Raw genomic sequence first — 15,708 nt, 5'->3', positions numbered from 1 at the left:
GCACGTCCACTGTTTTGTGCAGAAAGGAACTTGATTGTGTTTTTATCTGACAACTCTTGAATAATCATCATGTTATCCATGTGGATGTTCAGAACTTGCATCTGTATGTTGCTAGTTTATATTTCCAGTATAGAGATCCTGCTGATCGTCATCTTGAGGTCTGGAATAAAATCTTATGATTTTCTGGCACTGGTCTAATCCTTATAGAGGCAGATGTGAATGCTAAGTCACTTGTGGCACAACGATTTCACTGATGTTGATGGTGAATTAATAGAGGTCTTTTTAGCCCAGCATGAACTACAGGTTTATAATGTACCTGATGACTTACCCACCTACATAGGTTTGGTAGATGAGTGTCAATTGTTTGGTGGAATGAACATCATCGTTACCGTTGGTAGGTTTATCCCTGCCAATATTTGTAATTCCTGCTCAGGTGTGCAGACTGGAAGAAATTTATTGATTTTCTTTTGGCCAGGCTCCGAGTTTTGGATCAGAGTATGGATGTCTTTGATTTGGAAGATCTGGCAGTTGGTTTGTTGGCGGCTTTTCTTGATGCTGCTGAATGTATAATTCTCTGGAGTTCCAGTCTAGAGAGGATTTGCATCATGGTGGAATAGGGAACTGTCCGGCATGAAGAGGGCTGTTTGTCATTTGCGAAGAGCTTCTAAATGTGAGGGTGAACTAGAACGATGGGTAGTCCTTATTGCTAAATACAGAAATCTGAGATCTCATTACTTTCCTTAAAGTCTGGACTGTGAAAAGGGACTCCTGACATTCCTTTGTTCATAAGCAGTGGAATAAGGATCCCTGGAGTATATAGGGTCTTGGGACACAAACAACAAAAAAGGACATTCTTTGTCAGCTCTCTTGACCAGTTTTTGTATAATTTCAGATACTTCTAAAATTTTATATAAATTAGTAGATGATTTACTACCTGATTATAGGGAAGCTGGAGAAACCACATACCATGTGCGGGTGCAGCGAGAGGATGCTCAGTTCTCCAGGGTGCAGTGACCTCAGAGATTACCGAGGCTGAGGTGCGTCAAGCTATCTGAGTTTTAGCTAGGGAAAGGCTCCAAGCTTTGATGGAAAAATGGCGAAGCTTCTTGTTTGCTCAGTTGGAGTGAGTGTGAGAGTTGTCACACAAATTTTTAATAAATTGTTGTTATGTGGATACTTCCCATTGTGTTGGAAGAAGGGGATTGTAAAATTGTTGTTTAAAGGTGGCGACAAGGATCCTGCCATTACTTCATATAGACACTTGACGTTGCTTCTGGTTATTGGTAAGGTCTTTGAAAAGATTCTGTATCTGCGTATAAATGAGAGTTTAACCTTGCAAAGATTGTTGATGTAGAATCAGTATGGGTTTTGTCCCAGAAGGGTACTGAGAATGCCATACTCCATGTGATGAGTGTGGCAACTACTAGTGAGATGGAATATGTCCTGGGAATTTTCCTGGACATTTCCAGAGCATTTAATAATTTATGGTGGCCTGCTGTTTACCAACTCCTAAAAAAAGAATGTACTGTAAGTGAATTGGCATTTATGCAAAATTACTTCAGTCATTGGGATGCGCTGCTTTACGAGGGCAGCCATGAAGTTGGCAAGACGCTGTTTAAGGGATGTCCCAGGTCAGCATGTCGGGTCCTTTATTGTGGGTGGTGGTGTTGCATTGTGGCTTATGCTGACAATGGGCTCCTGCTATTTGAAGGAAGCTTGCGGAGGGAGGTTGAATTCTGAGCCATTCAAGCTTGTAGGATGCTTGAGCTGTGGTGTCATCAACATAAGATGACATTTACCCCAAAAAAGACCACATTGATGCTCCTCAAAGTCTGTTTGGCGGTGAGTCTGTGTTTTGATGGCAGTCCAGCGTATAAAGTATGTTCAGGTTCAAGAGTACCTCTGGGTGTTTCTTAATGAGAAACTGCAGTTTAATAAGTACCTTTAATACGTCACGGAGAAGGCCTGCAATGCCTTCTTTGGTATTCAACATGTGGTCAGTCCTGATTGGGGTTTATTTTTAGGACCACTAACATTAATATCCTGTATAAAGGCATGTGCTAGGCTGTTATTCTATATGCAGCGCCCGTTTGGATGGATATGCTAAAATATAGAAGTTATCGGAACATATTAAGAGTTCAGCACCTAATGTTAACAGTAACGGGTGGTTACTGTACTATTTCAGGCGAGGCAGTCTTGGTGATTGCAGGCATGAGACCGATAGACTTGACTGCACCTGAGATACAGCAGTGGTATGTTGCTAAGATGTCTGGTTAGTTAACTTCGGCTAAAATTCGAGAAATTGAATAACATGGCAATGCTTTGTGGCTGGCCAGATGGAATGAGACAAAGGGTGAGCATTATATGCATGATCTCTTTCTAAGTGTTATTGGTTTGCAAGATGCCTCTTGGATACACCATAATAAATATGTGATGCAATTTCTTTCCGGCCATGTGCTTTTATGGACAGACTGCAGAAATTTGGCTTGGTAGATTTTGGGATGTACCCTCAATGTGGACAATTGGATGTCACCTACCATGTTTTTTATTAGTGCTCTAAGTACGAGTTAATGCGCACAGAGACCATCTGTTGACTTGATGTTATCAGGTCAGCATTGGATCTCCAAGTAAACTGGAGGAACCAGACTGAATGGGCGATAGTAGAGAGTTTTATAGTGTACTTAGCAAAGGAAAAGATTGCAGAGGGATCTAGAGCCCTGTTTGGATTTCTCATGTATTCTGTTTTTGTCGATGGTTTGATTTATTATGTTTTTGTCCTTTGTTTTGTTGCAATGTTACTGTGTTGTTATTGTTACATGTAATGTTTTTATGTTTCGTGTTGTGTGTTGAACTCACTTTTACCTTCTACGGGTAGGTAATTCAGTTCCTATGTTTAGTTCAGTCCTTCTTAAGACTCGGTAAGATGTGTTTTGTTTTGAGTTGATTAACTAGTAGTACACCAATGGGAATGTCACTTGTGGCATTCATTTCAGTGGCATCCTGGCATCCAGGACTGTCAAAAGCTGAGGTTTTGAAGCTGACCTCTGGTAAAGCCCATAAGGGCTAGGAACGAAGGGGATGGCAAAGGGTGTCTTCCTCTATGGGGGTCAGAATGTTCTTAAATAAATAAACAAAGTTAAATGACAATTTACTGACCACTCTCTAAAAAAAAAAAAACAAAGTGATTTTAGAAAATGAATTCGATTGGATAAGATTTATTTGCTGCAGTTAAAATCTAAAAAGTTATTTTAGATGAGATAAAAAAGTTTTATTCTCTCAACGTGCACAACTTGATCACTTCTACATAATTATGAGCATACTGTGAATGTATCCCACATGCTTAAAATGCTTTTGTGCTTATTTCAGTGATATATTTATTTTTGGTGAAAAAATTTATTGTGGCTAATAGAATATACATGCCTAGCATAATTGATCCTAATTACATCAAATTCTGCAACAAGATAAAGTTCATTCTTCAGTAATGTGAATTTTGTAATACTGTAAAGGTTATTTTTTCTTTGCAATCTAATCATAACAATAGTCCTATACGGTGATTTTTTTTTTTTTAGAAATAAAAAAGGGTGTAATATTTATTAAGTTTCAAACTTAGCTTGTGCATTTCATTTTTAAAGAAATAATTTTATTTGAAAGCTAAATTTGCTATTTTGAAATAAAAATATATTATTACATTTAATTAATTATAATTTGAATAATACATGAAACTTTTTTATGCAATCATTAAATAATATGTATAAAGTTAGGTGTCAAAGATTAGTAATTATTAAAAAAAAAACAAAAACAAGAAAAACTGTGTATTTACTTGGTGTATAAATAAATCCTCAGTTTCCATTGGAAAATCCTCTCTTTATCTTAATAAAGATGAAATGAATAGGTATGTGGAAGTAAGGGTCCCCCTTGCATACCAACAGGCATAAACATTATTATGAATTTACATCTAAGCATACTCATTTTCTTTCATACTAAAACTAATTTTATATTTTCTTTGCTACTTTGTTTACACTATCTGTGAAAATTTCATTCTTTATGTGGATAACAAATTTGTTATTTGTTAAAAAATTTAACATAAAATATCTAGTTTGATTAAAGAGATAGAAAAAAAATTATGTAGCTGTCACTCTATGATAAATTCCTTCTTTTTTGTTATTTACTTATTAATGTTTTTGTTCTGGGGAATAATTAAAGCTGAGCAGTAGTGAAACATACTTCTAAAAGATTACTAACCAAGGGGGGTCAGTATTACAGATATACAAGGACTGGCAGGAAAACCAAATAGTTTTGAATCAAACTGTACATCTCTCCTATCTGAGTGGACAGAATGGGACCAATGACATTGTTCACCTTGCTCAAAGCCATTTCAGTAGCAATGGATTCCTGGAACAAACAATATCATGCATTTGTTATAGAGACATATTTTAATTCAGGCTATTACTATTAGTAGCCACAGTATTGTTCCCAGTAGCAATGCAGTAATGCATTGAGTTAATAATTTTAGAGAAACTGTTTCATCTTTATAAAGGAAACCCACAGGCTGTACACATACCATTCATACTCTCTTCAGTATTGAACCTTTACGTCTGTCAATAATCAGGAGTCCATACCACATAGCATACTGTTGTGATGGACTTCTGAGATAGGAGTGTTTGTTGGATGCTGCTTATGGGTGTTCATTTTCATTCATATAAAATTGTAGCAGTTAAGCTGCTACAATTTTATATGCTACAAGAATTAAGCGAACATGATTTTCAAAACCAAAAAGAGTGTGCTGATTCAATGAATACTCCTACTAACGACATCATCATAAATTAGATGAGGTCCACTTTCACCTTTCTGCCAGCATCAACACTCAAAATTTCTGGTATTGGGTGGCTGAAAATCCTCGTTAGCTTCACAAGAGACCACATGATTGTGAATGTGTAAGTAGCACATTCGCAATGCGCAGTAGCTAAAATCGGATTCATAGGTTCATATTTTCATGAAGAGAATGGTAAAGCAGTTTCAATTACTTCAATTCATTATGTGGAAATGCTGAAATATTATTTCCGTGCATCATAGTTACGTTGTCTTGAAATTAATTCTCAAACATATGGTATCAACAAGATGGGCCTTCTGCTCATATAGCAAGAATTTCAATGAATGTGCTGTGACAGATGTTTCCAGGACGGTTATTTCAAGAAATTGTGAACTTTCATGGCCTGCTTGCTCTCCAGATCTGTCGGCATGTGATTACTTTCTATGGGGATATTTGAAATCAAAAGTACTTCGTAAGGCATTGAACAGTTGAAGAACTGAAGTTAGTGCTTCGCAATCCAGTAGTAGCAATACTGAACTACATGATAATGAAGGCAATAGAAAGGTTACAGGAATGAATGTGGAATGGTGGTTGTCACTTATCGGACATAATTTTTAAAATAAAATAACTTTAGAAATTTAAGTGGCATGATTAATAATGGCAAGAAATTTTTTCTTCCATCATTTTTCTGATTTGTTACACCCATTTCAAAATGTGTTGTTTTTTTCTGGTCCTGAATTTCCAGTCATATTTTTTGCTAATATTACTTGTAGAAATTTATAAGCATAAAAACATTTCTTTTTACTATGTAAAACATTGTATTCTGATAACAAATTCATAGTATAAAATTATACTGGAAATGCAATAATGCTTTATCCAGTTTTGTAAATATTGCTAAAGAAAAAAACTTTCATAAATTTCTATATAGTTTTATGATATGTAATTCAATCATCTTGAATAGTGATGAGTTAGTATTATAGTAGACAATTCTTCTGTTTCCATCGCTTCTTGCTGACTTTGTCACATTTTATGAGTTTCTTTGTTGTGTAAGTGTTAGAAACTCAAAGCAAAAATTTAAACTGCCTTACTTTGATTATGAAAAACAGCTTGTACTGATCTAACTACTAGTTAAATCTGCAAAATTAATACTGAATTAATACTATTTTCTGCAAAATCAGGTATGATTTTGCAGAAAATGTGAATTGTATTCAGCCCAAATAAGTTTGATACTTATTATCTTGTATGCTTAGTTCTATATTTCATTGTTAATGGTGGATTTAAATACCTAACTGTTTTATAATTACAAAAAAGCACCTTGAAATTTTTGTTAATTTAAGGGAATGGAGGTTAGATGCCAGAACCTCTCCTTCCATATATGTTCATTTTTTTGAGTATATTTTGAAAAAGAAAAATTAAAATACCATATTGTTTAATTTTTTATAGTAGTACATTAGGAAAACAATTGAGGAAATATGGGTGTTTTAATATCTAGTAATCTTTTAACTCGAAAAATAGTTTGTATCTTTTTTATATAATCAGATTTTAAATTTGATGGGCATGATAAACAAATTTTTAGTCAGACTTTATTTTTCGTCTACATTATTTATATACTGGAGGAATTACATAATTGCTATAAATTCATAATACATATTACTGTCAATTGCAGATTGAAAAACAATAAAATTATGAAGGAACAAATTTTGTTCGGATGAATCAAGCTGCAAACTATTAAACTAAAAAATATGTACTAGTCTGAAAAATTAAAAGTATAGAACAGGCTTGTAGTTTATTCTTTCTTCATAGTTATTTGAATCCTGCTTTGAAATTGTATATGTAACCGCAAATAGCAAGTCAACATTTTCTTTAAGAAAATATGTTTTTAATCCATGCTACTTATGTGTTACTAATGATTATCAATCGGTAAATCATTATTCGTAAAACTTCAATAATTATTTGATCCAATAGCTTTTTATTGAATAAAAATACTACTACTAGCTTATATGATCTCTGGTTCGATTCTCGATAAGGACCTGGCATATTTCATTCAAGTAATCTTCCTTTTAAAATACATGAAAAAGTATTTTTGATGTCCAAATAAAAAATAAAATGCATCGAATACAATGCATGTATTACAAAGTTACTTTCTCGAGCAAGACGTAAGAGAGAAACTTCCCCGTTATTGTTACTGATCGCGCATGCTAAGCGAAGGTTTTAGTTACAACAATGCACTGTAGGTTGCGCAAGTATGATTTGAAATCATGCGCGTTTTGTTTTAGAGATGCTTTACATAAACAACTGGAACAGTATTTGCCGCGGTCTAAATGCGGATGTGTCGGCTGTGCACTTTGATGTTACTTGTTAACGTGTGAATCAGAATTGCGTGGGTATAGTTTTGTGAGTTTAGTGAAGTGATAGTGCTTCTGTATAATCCATTATTAACATATACTTCAATAAATTGAAATTGTGTAAGTAACAGTTTTAATATTTGTTATAGCTGCGCCAACACCATTCATTCTATATTGCCTTACATGTGGGTACGCGGGTTTAAATCATAAATTTTGTTTTTGATAAACTGCTCAGATTTTAAATACCTATTTAATGTTAACAGGTAATTCTAACGAAAGTCACAGATAGTAAATCTTATTCAAAATGAAACCTTCTCTACGACTTGATATTTTTTTATAAACTCTGCTAACCCTAACCTAAAATATTTTTTACATTAAGAGGCTTATTGATAGAGACGGGGTGTTTCTGTCTTGTAAAATAATCTGATTTTTTTTTTACTTTTCCCTCTATATCCAAATTGATTTGTGTGAATAGTATTTAAGTGATGGTAGATTTGCTTTGTCTGGTAGACATACAGCATTTTAAATTTCTTATATCTCATGTAGGAATACGCTTTTGTATGATGCCTTGTGCAATTATAAAATTAATTTTTTGGTTTGAAAACTATTAGGATTATGAATGTCGCTTTTAAAAGCGGTTAAGTACTGTCATGGAGGTAAAACACAGTACAACAGTATTAACGTAATCATTGATGTATACTTGGGTATGTTTTTTGAACCATTAATGTAAACTGTGCAATGCAAAAGATAGTTGGATTTGTTTATTTGACTATTGATACGCTTTGACAGGGTAATTGAATTCTACTATTTATGGTACGAGATATGTTTAATATAAACATAATAATTTGCTCAGAATAGTTGAACATTACTCAGTAAACAGAAATTATGGTGAAAAATAAAACACACACACATACATACATATATATATATATATATACACACACACACACACACATATATATATATATGTGGTCTCAGACCTCTATCTCACTTAGGTTATAAACGCTCTTTTTCGTTTATAATGTGTGGTGTGGTCTCCTTGGTTATAATATCATAGGGCCTTTTTTCTTACCGCCAAGGCGCAATGAAGAGCGGTTGCATTTTTTTCAAACAAATTGATTGAACTCTTGGAAGATATTCCATTTGCAGGTAGCCTGTAAATGTGGTTTTTCAATGATGGTACACCGCTCACTACTGTCGTAATGTGATAATCATTTAAATCACATATTTAGTAAGCAATGGATTGATCGAAACGGATCAGTAAAATGGCCGCCTCGATCTCCCCACGCCAGCGGACGTTTTCCTTTGAGGTTGGATGAAGTCGTTAGTCTATTCCGCTAGTATTACTATTACGAATGATAATGATGTTATTAGATGTGCCCGGGTAACGTGGATTCGCCGAGCTGAACTACGCATTGAACAGAATGGAGGCCACATTGAGCAACTGCTTTGAAGAAATGGTTGTAGCTTTATCAATTAACCATTTTGTTATTTAATGATTTTTATACATAAAAACAAAAGGTACGTGATTTTTGTTTTTTAAATCTATTTTTTTATTCTTTTTTTTCAGTTATTGTTAAGTTTTATATTTGTTTTCATTTACATCTTATTGTTCAAACATTGTTGAAAATTGTTTTGTTTAAAATCGTTTCACTTTTCCGATCCAGTTTGTGTGTTTTGTTACTAATTAAAGTTGAACTTCTCAAATTTATGTTTAATTTTAATAGACGTTATTTACATAAATTTTCTCAGAATTAAATTCTTTACAACGCTAACTAGAAACTTTTATTTGTTTATTGGTAAATTAACAGTTATTTTATTCCAGACCTAAAAAAGTATTTTCGACAAAATGTTTTCGTTTTTTACTCCGTTTTTCTTATAATCTAAGTTAGATAGAGGTCTGGGACCTCGTTTATTGGATTTCTTAGATCAAAAAACCATAAAGAAGCACCTAATCTACCATTCGATTTATGCCCCAAAAACTTTAGTACGATTTAATTTCACAGAGAGAGCAGAAAGCAAGGATAAATGTTTCGCGAATCGTAACTCGATATCTGACATGTTTATATGAACTTTTCTTCTTATTTTTGGCTATAGAATCACCTCCCGAGAGATTACCGTGCAGTTTGGAATCACCTGTGTGTATATATAATGTGCGCACGCGTGTAATGTCACTATTTTCTGTTGGATACAAGCTGTTTTAATTGGAGGAATTATTTTTGTTAAGGTCGTCTAAGAAATATTTTATAAGTACTTGAGTCAAACAATCTTCTATTTATTTCATCAAATTTACTGCCGTGACAAATGGTTGTTTTAAATAAAAAATTTATAGCTAGTTTACGAGCTTGTCTAACAAATGATTATAAATATACGTAAAATGAAATTTAAGCCGCGCTTCTTTCCAATAATATAGTGGTTTATCTTCAAAACACATTTTTAGAAATGTATGATTATTAAAAAAATTCCTTTCATTAAAAATACAGTTTTAAAGATACTTCTAATAACTGTTTGAAGAATATAGTTTTGTTTATAATTTAGATAATCCAAGGTGTACACCAGCGGTCTTTAAACTTTGTCTATTTAAGGAAATCTTACGAGTATAAAATTATTTCGAGGAACTCGGGATCATAAACAATAGAATATTTACAATTGAGGTAGTACATATAAAGAAAAACGTGTTAATATTCTTTTAATATATTACAATAAAAGTTAAAAAAGTATTGTAAAATAAAGTTAATATGTACAATTAAAATTTTCAATTTAATTACTGGGATGAGCTTGCTTTGTTTTGCGCAAAACTTTAAAAAGTCAGGTTCTATTGTCGTTATTTTTAAACGCATTTCATGTTCAGCATCCAATTTATTTTTGTATTTTGTTTTTGTTCCGACATATGTTGAAAACGACTTTTCGCACAAATATGTGGTAACGAAGGACATTAAGGATTTTATAGCTTTTGCAGAAATTTGAGGATATTTCGTGTAAGTTTTTAACCAAAAATCAAGAAATTCTTTTCGTTCGTATCTGCATTTAACGTAAAACCTGTTGATAGTTCAATCAGTTGTTCCTGTTTTGTCAGTAATAAATTCTAATTATTATTGACATTTTGAAATGGATTTTTAATCCAGATGGGACACTTCTTGTTGAGGAAAGTAATCCCTGATAGTAGTTTTTAATCGTAAAATATGCTCCTGAATTATGTCTTTCGCATCTTTATTCAAATATTCGATTTCGATTAGAAAATCACTTAGCTTTTCAAAACATTGCGTATTATTATTTTTCACATAGAGTCTCACAAATCTAATTTTAAAATTAAAGCATTGATTTTGTCGTTCAGTTTAATAATATTAACTTTGTTCTTGAAGAGATTTATTAAATCCATTTAAAGTTTTAAATATACCTGCCAAATATACCAATAGCTGTAACCATTATTTCATCATTTAAATTTTGAGAATATTTCTGTTTATGATCGTTTAAAAAAGTTCGAATTTCATCTTTCAATTCGAAAAATCGATTTAAGATTTTACCACATGATAACCATCTGCGCTTCCGCATGTAACAAGAAGGTTATATGTGTGCTATATAGTTCTTCCCATAATAAACTAAATAATCTTGAATTTATTTCTTTTTTTATAAAATTAATTATCTGTACCGCTTCATCCAAAATGTTCTTTAATGTTTTTGGATTTCTTTTTGTTAGCTAGTGACGATGAACTCAACAATGAGAGTGTTAAATATGTGGAGCTATTGCAATATCCGTGATGTAGTTCCTATTTCTCGGCGTAATAAAAATTTTCCACCGTCAGTGCAAATATGTGAACATCAATTCCAGCTGTATGAATTAATAAGTTTAAAAATTTCTTCTTTAGTAGTTCTTCCTACACGTGGTTTACAAAAAAGCATATCTTCTTGGATTAAAGAATTAAAAACGTAACGAACCAATACAATGGAAATAGCTAAGCCAGCAACATCTGTAGATTCATCAAATTTCAACGTAAAACGATGCAAAGAAGATTTTAAACGACACAAAATAAATGTTCACAATATTGTGCCGTTTCTTTTATTAGCCTTGCCGGTGTAGTATCAGAAAGTGGTATGCTATTAATATCTTTAATAAAATTAACTCCAGGTTTACAAGAAATTACAATAATAAGACGTGTTTTATTAATTTTTTACTAATAATATATATGCTTCGCCCTCCCTAGCGATTCGATAACCGATTCGAAAAGAATCCTCAAGAGATGCTTCGTTATCAGAAAACGTATTTAGAAAACGCGTTCTTTTTTCGTATTAGGTCTTCACGTTTGCGTTGAAAGTTTTCAATAGTTTCATTACGTAGGTATGTCCAAATGTCTTTTTAGTTTGGTTGGATTTAAACTATTGTTACAACTTTTTCGCATTCAACACATAATCCATTCGGTTCATCTTTATTTCCTTTCCAAGTAAACCAAATGCTAAATAGTTTCCATTTTATTTCCGCTTTTTCGTACTGCCTTCTGATAATTTGCATTTCTTCGTATCAAGTAAATGTTCGGTTTCAGAAGATAAATTAGAAGTACTTTTGTCATTTATTATTGTGGCTGTGACTGTGTTGTCATTTCTTTTTAATTGTCCAATTTTTAACCAGAAATCCATCTGTAATTTAAAATTATATAAATTTTATGATTATAAAAGGCTTACCTCGAACACTTTTATAACAAATATATGTTGCAGAAAAAATAATTAACACAGACTTGCAGAACAAGTAACAGCCAAATTTTAAAAGTACAATTTACATATACTTTAACCTTTTAACTGCCGGCTACTGAATAAATGGTGAGAAGGTATATTATGCTAGATACTAATCAAGGTCACTGTACCCACCAGGCTTAATACTTTTCTATGGGATAGAAAAATTATCACATGTTCATAAAATATGATAGATTGCAGTACAGTACAGTAAAAATATAACTGAAAACATGCGTATTTATAATGAAAAACCTGTAAACACGTATGTGTGCATAACAAGACAGGTCCCATTACCGCCAAACACATATATGTGTCTATAGCGAGTCAGGTGAACACATATATCTGCGCGTAACAGTTAAAAGGTTAATTAGGTTAAGCAGGTTGAAATGTCCACTGTTCGCGGCTGGCAGAAATACTCGTATTTATATGTGATCAGTTGTCGAATGAACGTGCACGTTGATGATAGTTTGACACTAGAGCAATGTTCCGCTCCCTCATACCCGCGCACTAATGACGCATCAATGTAGCAGCCCATTTATTTCCATTTTATTACCATTTATTTCCATTTTATTGTGGTTATTACATAACCACAGACGCACGACGCCGCGGGCTCGTTTGGTCAATTCAGAATGCTTTATTTCTTTTTTATTATTTTCATCATTTTGATGAGTATATTATGTATATTTATGGAAACCTTAATGGAATTTTGTGGAACCCCAGGGTACCGTGGAACACAGTTTGAATAACACTGCTACACACCAATTCTCCCCCGGCCTCCTTTATTACCTTGATGTTTTAAAATCGTTCCATTTCGCATTCCGTGTGCTTAAAACAAACGAAGAGTATTTTATTTTTGTTTAATAATTTCGCGCTAGTTACAACCATTTACTGACCGTCAATTTTACTGAATAACAATTAAAATTTCGGTATTGAACGTTTTTTTTTTTACATGATCAATAAAGATTTTATCAGCAGTAGGTGAAATAATTAACAAGTAATATTTATTTGTATTAGTGATAAGTAATTACAGAACGGCATTTGCATGAAATGCGTTTTAAACCTCTTAGGTTTTTCGGATTGAACAATTTTTCCAATCTGCAAAACCAAATTTTTCTTTTTAGGTGGAGGAACCCCATTTACGGGCGCCGAAGCAGTGTCGGACTCGCTAACAGGTTCAGCAAGCTGTTACAGAAAATGCGTATGTATTTCTGCGCACTACCGACTAAACCTCCACCCCTGGTGACCCCAACTCCTGGGAAACCGCTAATAAAGCATTACTTCAGGAGGGGGTAAGCGCCTAACACACATTCGGTCTCCACAAGCAAACATCATCCATACCAGACACGCACACACTGCACACCACAAATACCGAAGGAGGAAAATACCCAGAAAAAATAGAACACCTAAAAGGTACTAAGACGTACCACACACATTTATACATTCATACAATCAAGCCAACACAAGACAATCGCACAACAATCACGAAGACATGACCACAAGACATAACTTATTCACCAAAGTACACTCAAAAGTTAATTAAGTTTCCACAATCTCATCTAGAGTACACAAAACACACACCCACCATCTAAAATACACACACAACTCGACTACTTACCAACTTATTACTTACCCACACAACCGTCAGTCATAAACACTAAAAACGAGCAACACCCTCAGACACCGTGAGCGGAGTGTCCACTGCCTCACCGCACCAAAGTGACCCCCTCTTGCTGTAGAGGGCCCCCAAGGCACTCAGCCGCAGACCTCCAACCTGGCATCCTCTGACGCCTCATTTTCCTTGCAGGCCGCGCCTATCTACTAGCAGACCCGTCAATGCTTCGCTATTGCTAGATTTGAGTATATATATGAGGTGCGACAATAAAGTAATGAAACTGATGTGAAAAAAAATGTTGCTTATCGTTATAGTCATGTTTAGTGTTGTCTCCTTCAAATTAGTTCCCATCTGATTGCACACACTTATTCCAGCGCTTCTGCCATTGATGGTAACATTTCTGGAACTCATCTTCTGTAATATCCTCCAAGACCCCCGTCACAGCTTTTTGGACATCTTGTGTTGTTTGAAAATGGTGTCCCTTGACCTCCATATTGACTCTTGGAAATAGAAAAAAGTCGCACGGAGCGATATCTGGTGAATAAGGTGGCTGTGGTAGTACTGAAATTTGTTTTGATGTTAAATATTGCTGTACTGACAGATCAGTATGTGATGGCGCATTATCGTGATGCAGGATCCAATTATCAGCAATGTTGGCACGGACACGAAGAACTCGTTTACGAAGTCTTTCTAAAATTTCTTTGTAGATATATTGGCTATCTGTTTGTCCAGGAGGCACCCACTCTTTATGAACAATTCCCTTGGAATCGAAGAAGCACACAAGCATGCGTTTCACTTTTGACTTTGACATGCGAGCTTTTTTTGCTCTGGGTGATCCCTTTGAGCACCATTGCGAACTTTGGCGTTTTTTCTCTGGATCGTATTGAAAAAACCAACCTTCATCACCAGTGATAACACGGCTCAACAAATCTGGATTGATTTCCGTTTGCTCTAATAGATCGGCTGCCACATTTTTCCGTGTTTCACGCTGTGGTTGTGTGAGATTTTTGGGGACCATTTTTGCACAAATCTTTCTCATACCAAGATCTTCAGTTAATATTAGACGAACCGTTTCTCGATTGATGTTGAGTTCTTCTGCAATCATTTTCACGGATAATCTTCGATCAGATCGTACGATTTCACGCACCCTGGTCAAGTTGACATCTGTCCGTGAGGTTGATGGTCGTCCATTGGGGTCTTCATCTTCAACATTCGTTCTGGCTTCACTAAAAATTTCATGCCACCGAAAAACTTTAGCTCTTGACATAACCTCCTCTCCAAAAGCCTTGTGAAGCTTACCATAAGTTGTCGTCTCGTTTTCACCCAATTTAACGCAAAAAGAAATGGCATACCGTTGCGCAATTTTTTGCGGTTTCATTTCTGTGACGAGAGACACAAACACGTGTTCACTTATTACAGCACAACTCATGACTGAGCAGTTGCATCAATGTGCCGCTTGGACTAGAAGTAGCTTATAGACCAAGATCAAAGATGGTGTGCCTACGCAAGCTGCAGGGTTGCCACATCTTGCAAAGAAAAATCAGTCTCATTACTTTATTGTCGCACCTCGTATATAGATTAAATGAACGCAATTGAAAGTTTTATAAATCATTAACAAAATGAACATTATCGGAATTTCACAAAATTCAACCTTTCCTGTTTACCCTTTCCTCCTTTCCTTTCCCCCTTTTCCCTTTTATTTTTTCTCCTTTCCATTTCCTTTTCCCCTTTTTATTTGTCCGTTTTCCCCTTCTTTCCCTTTTACATTTTTGATTTTTCCCTCATTCTGTTTTCCAATTTTTACCTCTTTCCCGTTCTCCCTTTTTTCCCCGCGCGTAAATCGGTTCAGTAGTTTTTTAGTCTATGGCAAACACACATCGGAAACATTGAAATGGAATCGTAAAATATTTAGTATAGCGTATGTTGGTTTTACGTCCAACAGATAGCGCTGTTTTTCAAAAAATATGTTTTTACCTGTCACAGGTGTGACATCTTAGGTATATAAATAGTAGGTATATAAAAACACGCGCGTATTTGATTGCAGGGTTGTGTCAAAATTTCAAAGCAATCTCGGTAAAGAACTTGCGTAGAGAGTACGTTTGTTCAAAATCTTAACGCAAGTTAAGATTTTGAACAAACGAACATTTACATTTTTATTTATATAGATTTGAGAAACAAAAAAAAGTTCATATATGGTTGTAGCTAATGTTGAAATC

At 34.2% G+C, this 15,708-nt stretch overlaps 1 long non-coding RNA gene across 1 annotated transcript in view; it reads left to right on the top strand.

The window, feature by feature from the left end:
- The first annotated feature begins 7,141 nt into the window (after nt 1-7,141).
- LOC142320396 (uncharacterized) overlaps nt 7,142-15,708 on the top strand; it is a 295,081-nt gene continuing 286,514 nt past the window's right edge. The window contains exon 1 of the long non-coding RNA XR_012755374.1: nt 7,142-7,275. This is a non-coding gene — a long non-coding RNA (uncharacterized LOC142320396). The remainder of the gene's footprint in view (nt 7,276-15,708) is intronic.

This window comes from Lycorma delicatula, chromosome 2 (assembly GCF_047948215.1).
Source record: "Lycorma delicatula isolate Av1 chromosome 2, ASM4794821v1, whole genome shotgun sequence".
Lineage (NCBI taxonomy): Eukaryota > Metazoa > Arthropoda > Insecta > Hemiptera > Fulgoridae > Lycorma > Lycorma delicatula.
Note: the sequence above shows the minus strand (reverse complement) of the source record. Positions and strands in the feature narration are given on the sequence as shown.